The sequence below is a fragment of the Eleutherodactylus coqui genome, chromosome 6, assembly GCF_035609145.1.
Source record: "Eleutherodactylus coqui strain aEleCoq1 chromosome 6, aEleCoq1.hap1, whole genome shotgun sequence".
Taxonomy (NCBI): Eukaryota; Metazoa; Chordata; class Amphibia; order Anura; family Eleutherodactylidae; genus Eleutherodactylus; species Eleutherodactylus coqui.
The window spans coordinates 174,069,795-174,086,099 of NC_089842.1; the positions used below are offsets into that span (position 1 = coordinate 174,069,795).

The window sequence follows — 16,305 nt, forward strand, 5'->3', positions numbered from 1 at the left end:
GGGTATTGGGATTGAAGGCTGAAGCCGTGCCTGTCATACAATTGGTCGCTCTGTTTCCTGGAAACGGAACTAAAGCCGAGTTTAGAGGGAGCTGAAAGGGCTGCGCAAGGGGGCGGGGATTGCTGCGCGCTTCGCTTTACTGCGCAGGCGCTTGCCAAAGGGCTCAGCGCCATTTTGTAAGGGGGATGTTTCCCATTTTATGCTTAGACGGAGCAGGAGGAGCGAGCGCGGTTGGAGGCTGCGGCCCGGGAGACGGCCGGACGGGGCGGAGGTGGGCAGCTGCGGTTCTGTGGCTCTCCCCTCAGGACGGGGACGCGGAGCGGCCGCCTCACGGGGGGCTAACGGTAAGACAGCGGCTGCTGGCGGCGCGCAGAGGTCATATGAAGGCGGTGACGTTGTTGGCTAAGGAATCCATTTGCTGAGGTGACATCAGCGGCGTCACAGGAAGTGCTGCCAGCGGAGGAGCTGCTTCCGTGGGGGCTTAACCCTGTGCGGCCCGGCGGCGGCGACACGTCACCCTGTGTGTGAGGTCCCGCTTTGTATCTGCAGGGAGCCGCCCTGCCGCTAGGGGCAGCAGTCACAGCTGGCAGTGACCTCTCACTGTGTGCGGAGCCCCCGCTGTATGCCTGCAGGGAGCCGCCCTGCCGCTAGGGGCAGCAGTCCCTTCACACTGTGTGCAGCGCCCCCGCTGTATGCCTGCAGGGAGCCGCCCTGCCGCTAGGGGCAGCAGTCACTTCACACTGCGGCGCCCCCGCTGCAGGCAGCCGTCCTGCCGCTAGGGGCAGCAGTCTCCTTACTATCACCCCTTGCTGCTCTTTTTGGCACCGAATGTGATGCAGAATTCACAGGCCGTGTGAAGAGCTGCGATCTACTCCGAACTGTGCTGCAGTAACTGACGCCATGTTGATTTTAAAGGGGTTTTCCAGGACATAAAAAACAAATAACCTATATATAATATTTAATTTTTTTTATTTATTTATTTTTTAATGTGCACCGTTAAAGTCAGAAGGCTTTTAAATCCCCCCCCCCCCAGATGGCTTATGGCCCTTTACACGCAACTATCACTCAGAATTTGTTCAAATTAACAAATTTTGTGCAATAATCATTTTGTAAATGAAAAAAATGCTTGCAAGTCGTTATTGGGGACATCAAAACCATCGCTGGATCGCGGGCTTGTCGTTCCGTGTAAACGCTCCCCACGTCACATAGAAGGTGGCACGCTGGGCTGAGCCTAAAACTGCGTTTACACGGAATGGTTATTGTTCAGTGCATAATTGGTCAGTTTAACCCTTTAGTGCCGGCCCTATAGTCTTTTTACGTCCTGCTGTTGCAGGACATGTATGGAGGGAGATACCGCCGCTATCTCCCTCCATACAGCGCGGTCCTCAGTTGTTTATTACAGCTGACACCCGCAGGCAGCTCTTCGTCCGATCGCGGCTATTAACCCAGAGCTGCCTTAGCAGACTGCCTATCAAGCCATCCCCGTGAGGTGGCTTGATAGACTGCCTGTCAAAAAACAGTATGACGTAATGCTATAGCATTATGTCATACTGCAGGAGCGATCAAAGCATCGCTGGTTGTGGTCCCCTAGGAGGACTAAAAGAAAGTGTAAAAATAAGATCAATAAAGTTTTAGTAATTATTACAAAAAAAAGTAATAAGTAAAACAAAAAAGGCCTTTTGCCATATTTGCAATAAAAAAGTCTAAATAATAAACCAAAAATACATTTATGGTATCGCTGCGTCCGTAAAAGTCCGATCTATCAAAGTAATGTAGCATTTACCCTACACGATGAACGTGGTCCGGGGGGGGAAAACGTCCGAAATGCACTTTTTTGGTCACCCTGTCTCCGGGAAAAATGTAGTAAAAAGCGATCAAAAAGTCAATTGTATGCGAAAATGGTACCAACGGAAACGACAGGACATACCGCACAAAATGAGCCCCACACAACTATGTCGACAGAAAAATAAAGTTATTGTGCGCAAAAAATGGACACAGAAAATTATTTTAAAAATTCAATATCTTAAAAAAAAAAATATATATACAAGTTTGGTATCGTAATAATCGTACTGACCCATAGGATGAAATATCAGGTCATTGTTGTTGCAGTTTGTGCGCTGTAGAAACAGGACGCACCGAAAGATGGCGGAATGTCGTGTTTTTTTTTTCTTCCATTGCTCTGCTTATAATGTACTGAAAACCTTTTTTAAAAATTCTATGGTACAATAAATATCGCCATTGAAAAATACAACTCGTCCCGCAAAAAACAAGCCCTCATACAGCGATGTCAATGGATAAATAAAGGAGTTATGATTTTTTTAAAAGGGAGGAGGAAAAAACGAAAATGGGGGGGAAAAAAGCTCCGTCACTAAGGGGTTAAACGTGAACCAACGGCTGAGGCCGCTCTCGCATCTGTTCAGAGAACGCTGCATCTAAAACTGTGGCACTTTTATCCACGACTTTTTGAGCGTTGTTCTTGAATGCATGGTGCAGCGCTTTGTAACGCGCCCTATCATTGTGATGGGGCGCAATAAAAAACACGAAAGCACAGACACATGGAGCAGACGGCACTCAAACTGTGGCGTTACAAAGATGCCACTGATGAGTGCGGGTCTGCGAGGCCCACTGAAATCAATGGTGGGGTTGTTCCATGGATAGCACGGCGCTCGGGGCGCTGCGATAATTGTGGAAAAAAGCAGCCAGCATGAGGGCGGCCTGAGGCTGCCATCACACCGCCTGCTTCTTACAGATATTACTGCAGCGTTTCAAACATGGCGGTACAACGCTCACATTGATTTCAATGGGATTTGCCGTAATTTTCAAGTGCTGTCTGCTCTGGTTTTGTGCATTGTAGCACTTTAACGCACCTCAGCGCCCATCTAAGCGGGCCGCACGCGGGCGGACAAGCTGGTGATGACATCATCCATTAGGGCAAGCAAGCATTGTCCTGCGGTTAACTGCAGATGTAAAGGAGGACTTGAGGGAATATTGCCACAAGTAGCGTCTGTAAGGAGGGCGCCGTCACATCACTCACAAGTCTTGAACATAAACTATTTCTTTTAGGCATCCTGTCCACGGGCGAGTCAGATTCTGAAGGCGGGAGCCCACAGCAGAATTCTCCCATGGCTGCGACCCTGCGCACCTGTCCGAGTCGTCTTTTTTTCTGCACTTCTTTGACTTTAATGGAAGCCATCCGCACGGAATCCGCACTAGAATGGAGCATGCTGCAATTTGTTTTTTCTGCACCAAAAGGTTGGTAAAACCAATCTGTAAACTTTAATTCAGCTGCTGACATCCGTGCTTCCCACGGGCAGCTTGTATTGCAGGTCTTCCGCAAATGAAATCCACCTTAAATGAGCCCTTAAACGAACACCTTCAAGCTTTTTTGCGTATTTTGAACAGATCCTTTCTGTCATAGCTCGCGCACACAAGCGTTTCCTGTCACTCAGGCTTCAGTGTATCGCTTACAGTTATGAAACATAAAGGTGAAATTAGGCCGGTTTCACATCTATGTCAGACAGTCCGGATGGAGGCTCCATCACAGATGCCTTATACTCCGTGCAGGGTGCCTGGCGCTGGTCCGTTCCGTCCACGGACTGAGCCGGTCGGCTGCAGAGATTCCTCTTTCCTGTTCGCCAAACGGAGAAGGAAAGCGCAATCTCCAGCGCAGGCGTGAAGCCGCCTCTTAGGGGTCCTGTCTACAGCCATAGGCGTAAATCGCTGCAGGTCTCCCCCCAGCATTTCACACTGTTTCCAGCCATATGCTCTGCCGGCAGAGACTGCATATGGCACTGCGCATGCCCACAAATCGCGCACACATCTTAAATTTGTTTTTTTAAATCCTCTGTTGTGTTCAGAGTGTATAGGGCTAACGCAGAGAAATAGAGCATGCTGCGTGTTATTTCTCTTGTGTATGGATACGCAGCGTCCACACGCCGGTGTGCATGGGCCAGTGACAGTGCATAGAACCCATTGTTTGCGGTTGGTTCGGCTGTGTATTTTTCACACTATTTCTGGTCACATGAGGAAATATTGCAGCATGTTCTATTTTAGGGCAGAATACACACCGACATATCTCCTAGAAATCAACGCGCTAGCGTAAATAGACAGGAACCCTGCACATTTACACAAGACATCGATTGGATGTTTTAACTCTTTAAAAAAAAAAGTGCCTAAAAATACCCTGGCGGGTATCTGCGCATTCAGGGACCGACAAATGCAAGACGCTCGTGTGAACGCGCCCTAAGGCTGCCTGTCCACGGGTGTTTTAGCATTGCGTTCCCCACGGCGATAATCCGGCCGTGGGGAACGCAGTGAAAGCTATCCATAGCGTTGCTATGGAAAGCGCCGTCCCCCTGTCCACGAGCGGAGAATCATAGCGATTCTCTACTGTGAGCCTATCTGTCAGATAGGCTCACCTCAACGCCCATGGACAGGCAGCCTTAGGCTCTTTCATCTGCGTCGGACGCTCAGTTGTGTAAATAATGCACAAAATAACGCATGGTGCTGAAGAACTATGTCCGGCAATATTGCAGGCGGTGTGACGGGGGTCTGAGGGCCGTGTTTGTAGTCATTGGGGTCTACAAGGTGCAGTTAGTGGCCATCATGAGATGTCTATCCCCAGCTGCTGCACAGTCTTCCTGTTATGACAGAATGCTGCAAAGCAAGTATCAATTACACCGTAGGGCCTTTTTACATGGGCCGACAGTCGGGGAAACGACAGCACGAGCGCTGATGTCACCACTAAGGTTGTTGGTGCTGAGCGTTTACACAGAAAGACTGCTCGCTCAGCACGTAACCTTCTAAGTGAAGCGGGGAGCGTTCACATGTAACGAGAAGCCAGAGATGTTTGGTTTTTAGTGTTTCGTTTCTTTTCTTCACTGACACCTGGTGGTGGTTTCAGTACGACGCGTCACTATAGTCTGGTAAATGACCTGTGGGGACCACGAAAATGATGTCAGGGAAGTACATGACTATCTCTAGCCCAAATCACAGTATTTGGGGAGACTGTCGGAAAACCCCTTTAAAGGAGATGTCCCGAGGCAGCAAGTGGGTCTATACACTTCTGCATGGCCATAATAATGCACTTTGTAATGTACATTGTGCATTAATTATGAGCCATACAGAAGTTATAAAAAGTTTTATACTTACCTGCTCCGTTGCTAGCGTCCTCGTCTCCATGGAGCCGACTAATTTTTGGCCTCCGATGGCCAAATTAGCCGCGCTTGCGCAGTCCGGGTCTTCAGCTTTCTTCTATGGAGCCGCTCGTGCCAGAGAGCGGCTCCGTGTAGCTCCGCCCCGTCACGTGCCGATTCCAGCCAATCAGGAGGCTGGAATCGGCAGTGGACCGCACAGAAGAGCTGCGGTCCACGAAGGTAGAAGATCCCGGCGGCCATCTTCAGCGGTAAGTATTGAAGTCACCGGACCGCCGGGATTCAGGTAAGCGCTGTGCGGGTGGTTTTTTTAACCCCTGCATCGGGGTTGTCTCGCGCCGAACGGGGGGGGGTTTAAAAAAAAAAAAACCCGTTTCGGCGCGGGACATCTCCTTTAACCATGGGCATTGCTATTACCACTTCAGGAAACGTGGCCCATTGATTGAACCTGCTCCAAAGTCTTTAGTTCAGGATTTGCGCTACAGCTTTACCACTGGATCAGTGGTCCGTTAACCGCCTAGCAGTCACATTAAAATTCAAAAAACCCTCCTGAGAAAATGTAGTGGGTTTCTTTAACTCGTATCAAGTATACGACACATTGATTCCCGTAGTTGGCACATAAGTCAGTTGCCTCAAATACATTTTGACTCCTTAGTACAATAACCACTAAATGGTTATATCTGTGAGAAATGCAGCAGTATTCAAGGAAGTTGCTGCCTAAGTAATCCCTTAAAACATACTTTCTCGTTGCTGATCGGCCTCCCCTGCACCAGACTCTCCCCCTCCAATCCATCCTGAATCTGTACTTTCCCTGATAACATGCTCCCTGACCTACTGACTGCAATCCTTGCCAGCTACCATTAACCACCCCCTGCAGTCATACCGTTTCTGCCATCACACTGCTAACTGTCTGACCATTGTTTGTGTACAGCATCCCTCACACTCCACCTCGCCATACCGTGCACATCTCCAGCCCCTTTACCTTCTGTATCACCCCACTATTTGTAGTATGTAAGCTCGTTGGAGCAGGATCCTCACCCCTACACTCTCAATCAACTGATTACTATGTAACCGTGGTTCTGTCATGTTTGTACTCTTGTCTTTCCGTATCCCCCCTGTCTATGTAAGCGCTGCGGAATATGTTGGCGCTATACAAATAAAGATTATTATTGTGTACTATTTATAAATGCTCCCATATAGACACACAAATCTAGATCAAGATAGAGGTGGGCGCCAAACAGTAATCCACTATTACACGGGATGATTACCACACTCCTGCGGGACTCTGAACGATGCTCGTCCCGTGTAAACGTGGTCAGTGACTGAATGGGAATTGTTCACAGCTTCTGCAGGCAGAAAGCTGAGCGATGAGCCGCTGGGTGAACAACTCGGAGGCTGACAGGGGAGGACGCTCCCTGGCCCGCTCCACCTCCATGCCAGCAGTGCTGTGAGCGATGAAGGCAATACCCCTGTGTAATGGCTCCGGAGCAAGCGGCACTGAGACGAGTGTATGTGTCATTTGCCCATCAGCTCGACCCGTGTAAAGAGACTAGATAAGGTATTATGTCGGGAGGATAAATACAAGCGGCTGTATCCCAGAATCATTATGGGACCCAACTTGAGCACCTCTCATCCACAGGAAATATTTGATAGCCAGATTGGGCAGAATATTGCTATATAGTGATTCCACATCAATAGAATATCCTCAAACAGAAATCCCATCAATGTTCTGCAGTCACTCTAGTGTCACAAAACTTCCCAATACTTTGTTCACATTGATTCTAATATTCTGCCGCACTTATTTATACAGTTGGTCTGCCCTTGAGTCAATCTAGACCTTTATGCCTTAATGAGGATACATAAACAGTGGGCACCTGGGGAATAATAGGCATCATAAACGCAGATTCAGATCTACTGCTCAATCAGGTTTCCAATGGCTTACGAATATCATTGAGTAATTCATCCGGATGTCATTTGCTCTGGGAGGCTTAGCACTTTTTGCCTGTTTTTAGTTCCCTTATGTTCGCTGGAATGACAGATGGGAGAAACGCATGGGGCATATGAGTGCATGTGTTCTGCATAGGGTCCTGTAAGCACATATCAGGTGACAGCCATGGGGGGCGTCCTTCTCTGGACGGTCGCCCTGCAGTCCGGCAGTGTAGGGACATGGGCTGCCCACGCTATTTTCCAACAACTGCCTTTTTGTCCTGAAGAATTACTGAACAGCCTTCATATTGTGAAATGTGTGAGCAGAGCCTCCCGGCCCGTAGGGACGGACATGAGGGTTGTTGTATCAGTAACCAAGGTCTGTAATTAGTTACATCCGCTGAATACGGCGAAGGATTAAGTGGCGCTGACACATGCATTGCTTCTTTCTTGATCTACATTTATGTATGTTTGTATGTGGATATTTTTTATTAGTATATGGTGTTTTCTTAAGGGAGTACTTATGCAGTGACTGCATTAACTCCTTAGTACCACAACTAATTTTAGATTTAATCCCATTAGTGAAGGTCAGTACACCTTTTTACTGACCTCACAAATGGGCTTTTAACATGTTTTTAAGGTGGTGACTGGACTACTGATAGCCAGGTTCCTGCTCTAACCCACAGATGTGGAGAAACCTCAGATCGTTGCAGTTTAACCCTTTACATGCCATAATCAATAGCAACTGTAGTATGTAAGATGATATTGGAAGGGGGTTCCTTCTGTCACCCATTAGTACTCATTGGTTATCAATGGGTTCCTATGGTAGCTGGGAGCCTGACAAAGGCCTCCATGTCTGCCATTTAACTCTGCCTAATAGACCCTGCCTCCCACAGAGTCTAGGCTGCTGTAATGGATAGTAGAATAAACTGGTAGTATTGTACCTTGTCATCACCGGAAGTTAGGAGTGGTGACAAGGTACCAGTTGTCAAACAATATAACGCCCCGAGATACTGATTGGCTGGGGGCGTTACTAAATTCAGACAGGCCAGGAGGACAGCGGCGAGGCAGGGAGCAGCAGCGACGGAAGCGACTTGGCAGTGCCGTTCTGACACGACAGGAACTCACCATGGTGAGTCTGAGAGTTGCGGCGCAGGCCTTGGAGGACACCGGTGAGCCTTTGTCCCGGCCGGCCATCCCTATATCTCCCCTAACTATCCGCTCCCTCAGACCTCCGCTGACTCTGAAAATACTTGCGCTTCACAGCTCCATAGTGCAGTACGCTCCCTCATGATACTTGTACCTCGCTGCTTCGTCCTGGCAGTTGCCTCTCTGTCGCTGCTCAGAGCTCCGTCCCAGGCAATGACCACAGCGAGCATTGTCCCTGCTGTCCATTGTGACAGTGGGGACAATGCTCGGGATGTCTGGTGCCGACTGCATCGGAGATCCCAGGACTCCCAGTACACTCTTACAGGAGGGCAATCATACACCAAGAGTAAGGTACAGCTTCCAACAGTTAGCAACTGCATCAGCCAATCAGCTACTGGGGGCGTCACCAGACTGCCAAGCAGCCTACATCTTGTCACCACCCCTACTTCCAGTGGTGACAAGATACAATAATACCGAATACACTAATGTAATGTTTTATGCTAGCGATCGACAGGATCATGAAAATTTCAAAAAGGCGTCTTATACGTGTTGTGGTTTTTTTGGGGGGGGGGGGGGGGTTGCACTTAGTGGGCATTTTCAACACCTGCTAAAAATGCTGCACTAAGCCTTCATTCACCTCAATGGGGCTTCTCAGACAAGCGTTTGAGTGCAGCATTTATAACACGCTATACAGTGAACGCTGTATGTTCTATTTTTGGCGTTATAGCACATTTTTGATGCCCTGCCATGACCCATTAAAGTGAATGGGGTATGTTTAAAAAACGTTATGTACCGTGTTTTGCAATTTTTAACGCTGCTTACTATGCCACCGAGAGGGGGGGGGGGGTGACATCATCAGCATTCTTTGCCTGCGTTGTTACTGTGCAAAAGATGCAGTAAAAACGCATGCAAACACAAAATCGCTTTGTTTTAAAACGCTGGGTTTTTACAAACATTTGCGTGACACGGCCTACAGGTTTACTTTAAAGAGTTTTAAAAAATATATATGCTTTTTAAACATTCTTGTAAATATATAAAAAAAAAAAAACTAAAGCAACACAATGGGTATTACCGTGTTTATAATAATCCAGACAATGAAAAATATTTATCTCACTGTGAATGACGTAAAATAACTTTAAAACGAACACCAGAATTTCTATTTTTCTTTTGTTTGCCTACCAAAGAAGCAATCCAAAAGCCATATGTACCAATACAAATTACAGCTTTCTACAAAACATAAGACCGAACATGGCCGGAGAAATAATGTTCACTGTGCGGTGTATTTTATGGGTTGTCTCAACCACAATGTACAAATATAGTAAGAAAAAAAAAGATATATTTGTAAACACTTATTTTTACCATAGGACAACCTTCTGCCATGCCACATTCCAAGACCTATTTTTTATTTTTTTTCTACATACCTAGATGTACGAGGCTGCTTTTTTTTTTTTTTCTTTTTTTGGAAGATGTCTAGTTTTATTAGTACCAGTCCTTTCTGACTACTTTTTTATTTCTGTTGTCAGAAAGCGTGACTAACAGAAAACTGCTATTGCTGCAACTGAGGGTTCAACTTTCTTGTAGTAAAAATCCTAATTGGGGGCGGAAGACTGATTAGATGAGCTCTTGCTGCTGCAGGTTTAGTACATGTCTCATATTAAACTGCTCTCTCTCCATCTAGAGCGAGGTTGCTGCTGCAGGTTTGACTCTTGACTTTCAGGCAAGACCTAAACCGCAGCTCCAGGCATGTAGGTGGAAAGATATCTCCTAAAGCGCTGCCTACATCCATGCATATAATACTATGGAAGGCTACATTCATGTTTGCGTCAGTGTTCGCTGCCTTTGGTGTAGATGGCCACAAAGTCCTGAATGAAGTGGCACAGCAAGCTGTGCTATTCTGTTTGGGAAAACTTCGGCTGGAGGCCAAATGCACTCAATTCTGCCTTCGTGACGTAAATGGTTTGAGGGTATATATTTCAATAAGGGTAGGTAAGCGGTGACGGGCATCTCTGGGGAAAACAAAACTACTGACAACTAGAAGTACAGCTTGTAGAATCCTCCCTCAGTGCCTGGAAACTTTCTAAAATCTAGCTTTAACTTTTCTTTTGATGTTTCTGGGAGTTCTTATTGACTGAAGAAATCTGGCTGGTGACATCTTGGCCAGTTGGCGGCTCCTGCTGACTGATGTTTTGTCTGTTGCCAGCTTCAGCACACTTGAAATTCTTGTCTTGCATAACTTTGTTTCATTTATAAATCCATGCTTGTTGTCTGAAACTATATTAAGTCTGAGTATTTTTCAGATTTGTTCCACAACAGAGGGAGCAGAACATGAAGATGGTGAGGGTGATCTTCCCGGAGTCTTCTGAAGAATCTTGACATAATGGACAAGGTTGAGCAGCTCTGAGCTTTGCCACTACAGCAAGGACAAGAGGAACGTGAGGAGTCCGATGAACAATGGCAGCTAGTACTCTGGCCTCACTAGGAGAAATCTGGACGTCATCATGCGGGTATGAAAGATTCTTAACAGAGAGGAGTGTATGTACTTGCTGGTTACAGTTCAATGCTGCTCGTTTCAATAAATGAAGTTGTTGTGTCGGTGAATTGAAGCCATTGAATTTGTAACATGGCATCCGAAAAATTAGAATTTCCAGTCATTGACAGTAAGAGCTCGAAAATGGTGAGCAAAGCGGTGAGAGTTGGGTAACTTATACATTGAATAAGCTTCTTTTATATAAAACTAATATCCTTTTATACAGTATATATGACACTTGAACACATTTAGTAGTGTTCGATTACTTTGTCTAATTTCTTTAACCCCTTCCCGCTGCAGGGCGTAAGTTTACGTCCTGGCAGCCTGGTACTTCCCGCAACAGGACGTAAACTTACGTCCTGGAGGTAGCGCGGGATCATATGTGATCCCGCGCTATCCCGCAGCGGGAGCCGGCTGTCAGTCACAGCCGGTGTCTCGCTGCAACAGCGGGGGGCATCGGAGATGCGCCCCCCCGCTGTTAACCCCTTCCCTGCCGCGATCTAAGTAGATCGCGGCAGAGAAAGAGTTCACAGAGGGAGCGCGGCTCCCTCTGTGTCTCCGGCCGGAACTCGCGATGTCATCACGAGAGCCCGGCCTGTCACCATGGCAACAGGACGCCAGACACTGGCGTCCTGTATTGCCTATGCCTATAATCGCTGTACAAGCGATAAGGCATGGCAGAGCAGTAGCTCTGCCGTGCCTTATGACAGCGATCATCAGGGCAGTGGTTAAAGTCCCTCAGAGGGACACAGTGTAAAAAAAAAAAAAATAAAGATTAAAAAAAGAATTTAAAAAGAGTAAAAAAACCATTTTTTTAATACTTTTTCTCAGATTAGCATAAAAAAAATAAAATCCCACATATTTGGTATTGTCGCGTCCGTAACGACGCGTACAATAAGTTGCACATGCTTTTGACTGTGCACGGAAAAAAACGCTAAAAAACAGGCAAAATGCTAATTTTTAGCATTTTGCCTCACTAAAAAGCGCAATAAAAGTGATCAAAAAAGCTGTATGTACCCCAAAATGGTTCCAATAAAATCTACAGCTCGTCTCGCAAAAAAATAAGCCCTCATAGGGCTCTGTACATCAAAAAATAAAAAAGTTACAGGACTTTGCAGCAATCTAGAAAAAAAAAAGATTTCCAAGAAAAAGGGTTTTTATTGCAGAAAAGTGGGAAAACCTAAAAAAAAAGTAAGAATTTTGGTATCGTTGTAACCGTACCGGTCCGCAGAAAAATGGAATGTCTCATTTATGCTGCATGATTAACGCTGTAAAAAAAAAATTTAAAAAAAACCAAGGCAGAATTGATGCGTTTTCTCTCCCTGCTATCATTAAAAAAAAAAGTTTTACAATATAGTTAATGTACCCAAAAGTGGCACCGATAAAAACTACAGTTCGCCACGCAAAAAACAAGCCCCCATATGGCCGCGTCGACGGAAAAATAAAGTTATGACTTTTGATAAACGGAGAAGAAAATCCGCCAAAAATTGTTGCGTCCTTAAGCCCAAAATAGGCCATGTCATTAAGGGGTTAAACCTAGAGTATACTGCCCTTAAAGAGAATCTGTCGCCATGTTTTTGCAGTCCGCTGAGCAGCAGAAGGTCGTGTCCCTCACGCTGATTACAGCGATTTTATATCTGCTCTCCATGTGCAGCAGTTTGGGACAAACTTACACTATATTGTTAGGAGCCATACACAGGACTACAGGAAGTAGTCCTCCATATTTGAGCTGCAGCTAGCCCCGCCCACAAGCCACAGACAGCTGTCTGACCAATGCCTCTCTATGCACAGTAATAGGCAATGTCTGCGGTGAACGGGGCTAGCTGCAGCTTATGAATATGGAGGGCTAGTCCTCTGTGGCAATCTATAGACAAGTGAAAATTCTAATGGTAAGTGATAGTAAAGGCTTTATTTAAAGCAGCTTGTAACACATTTTGAGGCTGATGTCTCTTCCTCAAACTGCCAGATAGTGAAACTATATATTATGAATGCAATGCATTGACAGGAAGAGCAAACCTAAACTCAAACAATACGATTAGGGCTTCATATCCACTGGTGGATCGACTATTTGTGGGAGATCGCGGATGTAATGTTTTCTGCGTGGAAAAGCATCCACAACTGCACCTCCCAGCCTTTTCTCCACCTCCCTAATTGATTTTGACCTTCAAATCCGCAATTGTATTTTCGGATGCACTGCGGATCGCCCGCACCCATTGTCCTCTGTTGAGCCCATCCGCACTGAAATGGAGCTTGCTGCGATATGTTTTCCCCACCAAACGTTCCGGAAATCAAATCCGCATGCTTTTAATCAGTTGCTTATGCCAATGCTTACATATAGCACTTTGAATTGTGGATCTTCTGTGCGGATTCCGCAAATCAAATCCGCTTGTGGACATTGGGCCTAAAACCGGATTAAGTGCAGAAAATTTTCTTTAATTGTATAAAAATTCAATGCAAAGAGATAGTAAATGGGGCAGTAAGTGGTAAATGCTCAAAAGATGGCAAAGAACACAGGATAAAAACTGTCCATGTTAAAAAGAAAAATATCTTGAAACAAAATCTTTTGGATAAAATTGTCATAGCTGAATTTACACCCAGTAATCTCATTGCCTAAAGTAATGTGTAGTGTACTGACATAATGAGGTCAATGTCTTTTATATTGTCCTTAGAAAGAGTAGGAAACCAAAATCTAGAATAGATCCCCAGAACTAATTAGTTCTAAAAGATGGTGTAATGGTGAGAATAGTCAAGTGATCGTTCCATGTCAACGCTCCCTGCTTCCCTGAGAAGCCCGCGATCCAGCCTTGAGCTCTGCATGAGGGGACGTCGGCGCTCATGCAGTCGTTTTGACAACTGTCTTCCCATCTAAGTGGGACTTTACTTTCAACAGTTAGTTGAAGAATCAACAGTTCCAAAAATTAAAATATCTATGCATTAATGGACAATTATCGCTCCAAAATGGAGTGATAATCATGCAGTGTAAATGCACAGAAATCGCTCACTATTTGTTCACAGGTTTTTAAACTGACTTTTCAGCAGTGCCGGCCCCATTGAAAGCAATGGGAGAACTCTGCAATCCTCTGCTGTGACTGCCGCGCCGGAGGATCGCTTCCTTCCCGAAGTGATGCAAGGCTGTTTTCACATCCACAGGGCTTTCAAATGGTGGGGAGCGCAATATGGGGGTGATATTCACAGCCTCATATCGCCCTCGCTATTGTGAAGTTAGCATAAGGCCTCGCTCAGACTTTTTCTTTTTTTTATTGCTATTTAGTTATAACATAACAATGAGAATAATCGAAATAATAGTACATTGTATTACAATATGGAAACGGCATGAGCTTGTACATAAACCTGTAAGATTCTAGTAGTTAGAGCTTCCAGTTATCTATATTCTATTGTCGGAACACTTAAAATAACATGACATGAAACAGAGAAAGAAAAAAGAGAAAAGGAGAAAAAACAAACAAAAAAACCCCAGAATGTATTCACACACCTTACATAGCATCTTTAAAACGCTTTTTAAAGCGTTTTCCCAGTGTGTGGAGCTGTGTATCACTGTTTGTGATCATGTCTGACAGCTCATCTCACACACACTCTTGTGCATTGGCTTTAGTTTTTTTTTGTTTGTTTGTTTGTTGTTGTTGTTTTTTTACTTCTATTGTCTTTGAGCAACGTTGTGTTAAAAAAAAAAAAGCATAAATGCAGTGTAATTGTTTGCACAGTGTGTTTCTATAGAGGACAATAGGGCTCTGTCACGCGTAATATGCGGTAAAATAGGACATACTGCTTTTTGTGTGTTTGTTTTTTTTAATTTTATTTATTTTTTTTATGCACTTCTATGCAAGTGTGAGTGGCACACCATATTGTGTATTACACAATTCAAATATACTCGTGTCAACGAAAAGGTGTTGTTAGCAAGAGAAGTGTCTTAACTTGTCAATCAAAATGTGCCAAATCTATCACCCCAGTAGGGCTCTCACAAGCGTATTCTACAATGTATTACGCCGTACCACTGTTTACATTGCATTCAATCGTGCCCATCACGCTCAGTGCACAAAAAACCACAGCATGCAGTATCTCTGTGCGTATTACGTTCACATGTACTCCAAGATGGTGTATGGAGATTGTCGTCACACAGCAGTTGCGCAATGCATTGTGTGCCACTGTGTGCTCCTGCACGCAGTGCGCTGCTAGAAAGCTCCCGTGACAGAGCCCTAATAGTTTTGGTGCTGTTTGAAATTTCGGATAGTGTTACTAAATCTGCCCCATTGTGTAAACGTTTGTCAATGGGGAATTTCTTTTGGGGGCAATACAAACAATGACTGTTAAATGCACCAACCAATGTAAGCCACTTTTGTATCATCACACGGCTGTAAAGTCACGTGGCTGCACTGTTGGTATGAATAGATGGGCACTTTCTAGAGAAAGGTGTTGTATCTGTTACGGCCCTAATACAAATCTGTCCATTTGTCCTGTTTATAGGAACAGCTTGGAGAACATGAAGAGTTGGAGCCGTCCTATTCATCATGTCCGGATGCCTGCAATCTGTTGGTCAGGTAAAACGCGAGTCTCTTGGGATGCGCAAATATGGTTTTTGCAGTCTTCCTAGTTGGTTGTGTATGAGGAGATGTTCCTTACAATTTTCCTAATCCCCAGTTTGGTACTGGTGTATCTTGTCTCTACCTGAACTACAGGTGGAGACCTGGGATTGTGGGGGTGGAGTTAGTCAATGCCCACAGCTGACTATTGGCTACTTGGACGAAGGGTGAAGAAAACGTCTGACAGCATGAGGGAGGGGGAGATCTGACAGCCAGTGTGGGGTGGACTGAGGCAGAGAGAGTGCGGGGGAAGGGGGAGGAAACGGCAGGACAGAGGGTAAAGAAAGCGCCTGATGGGGGCTGGGGAGATCTGACGGGAGGGGGACATCGGGGCCAGCTAGGTAACAGTGTAGCCGCCTTTAGCGACATCATCACGCATTACAGCTGACACGGGATGGGGGGGGGGGGGGGGGGTTGGCTCAAATGCAAAATAACGAAGTGTCAGCAGCACCAGAAAAAAACACTCTGGGTAGGGCCACCAAATGCAGCAGCCAGATAACAGTCCAAACCGCACTCCCACAGAAGTCCACGTAATGTAGAAGAAAATCCTGGCAGCATGTAGAGGTGCTATATAAAATATACCCTTTATTCTCCCATCACACAGGGACAGCAACGTTTCGTCCTTTCTCAAGCTGGAGAAAGGATGAAACGTTGCTGTCTCTGTGTGATGGGAGAATAAAGAGTATATTTTAAATAGCACCTCTACATGCTGCCAGGATTTCCTTCTACATTATTGGGGGGGGGGGCGGTATCAGGCGTCAGTCCGGTCCTCGGCACACCAGCAGCTCCCATCTCTGCTGTCGCAGTCCCCGGCGCCCTAGCGTGTCCGGTCATGGCCCTGTGGTCAGTCTCCTTGCCGGCCTCCCCTCTGTTCCTGGCTCCACTGGCACTCTTCTCCCCGCCGCCCTCCGAACGATGGATGACCAGCCAGCAAGTAACAGTGCGGACGGGA

General features: G+C 46.0%; 1 long non-coding RNA gene across 2 annotated transcripts; it reads left to right on the forward strand.

The window, feature by feature from the left end:
* Positions 1 to 169: 169 nt before the first annotated feature.
* Positions 170 to 15,957, forward strand: LOC136632941 (uncharacterized). Of its 2 annotated transcripts, XR_010793207.1 has the most exons (4): positions 170 to 344; positions 3,064 to 3,252; positions 10,526 to 10,732; positions 15,238 to 15,957. It is a non-coding gene; the product is annotated as an uncharacterized lncRNA (long non-coding RNA). The 2 variants fall into 2 exon arrangements; XR_010793206.1 differs by lacking the exon at positions 3,064 to 3,252 and having other exon boundaries at positions 179 to 344; positions 15,238 to 15,674.
* Positions 15,958 to 16,305: the final 348 nt, after the last annotated feature.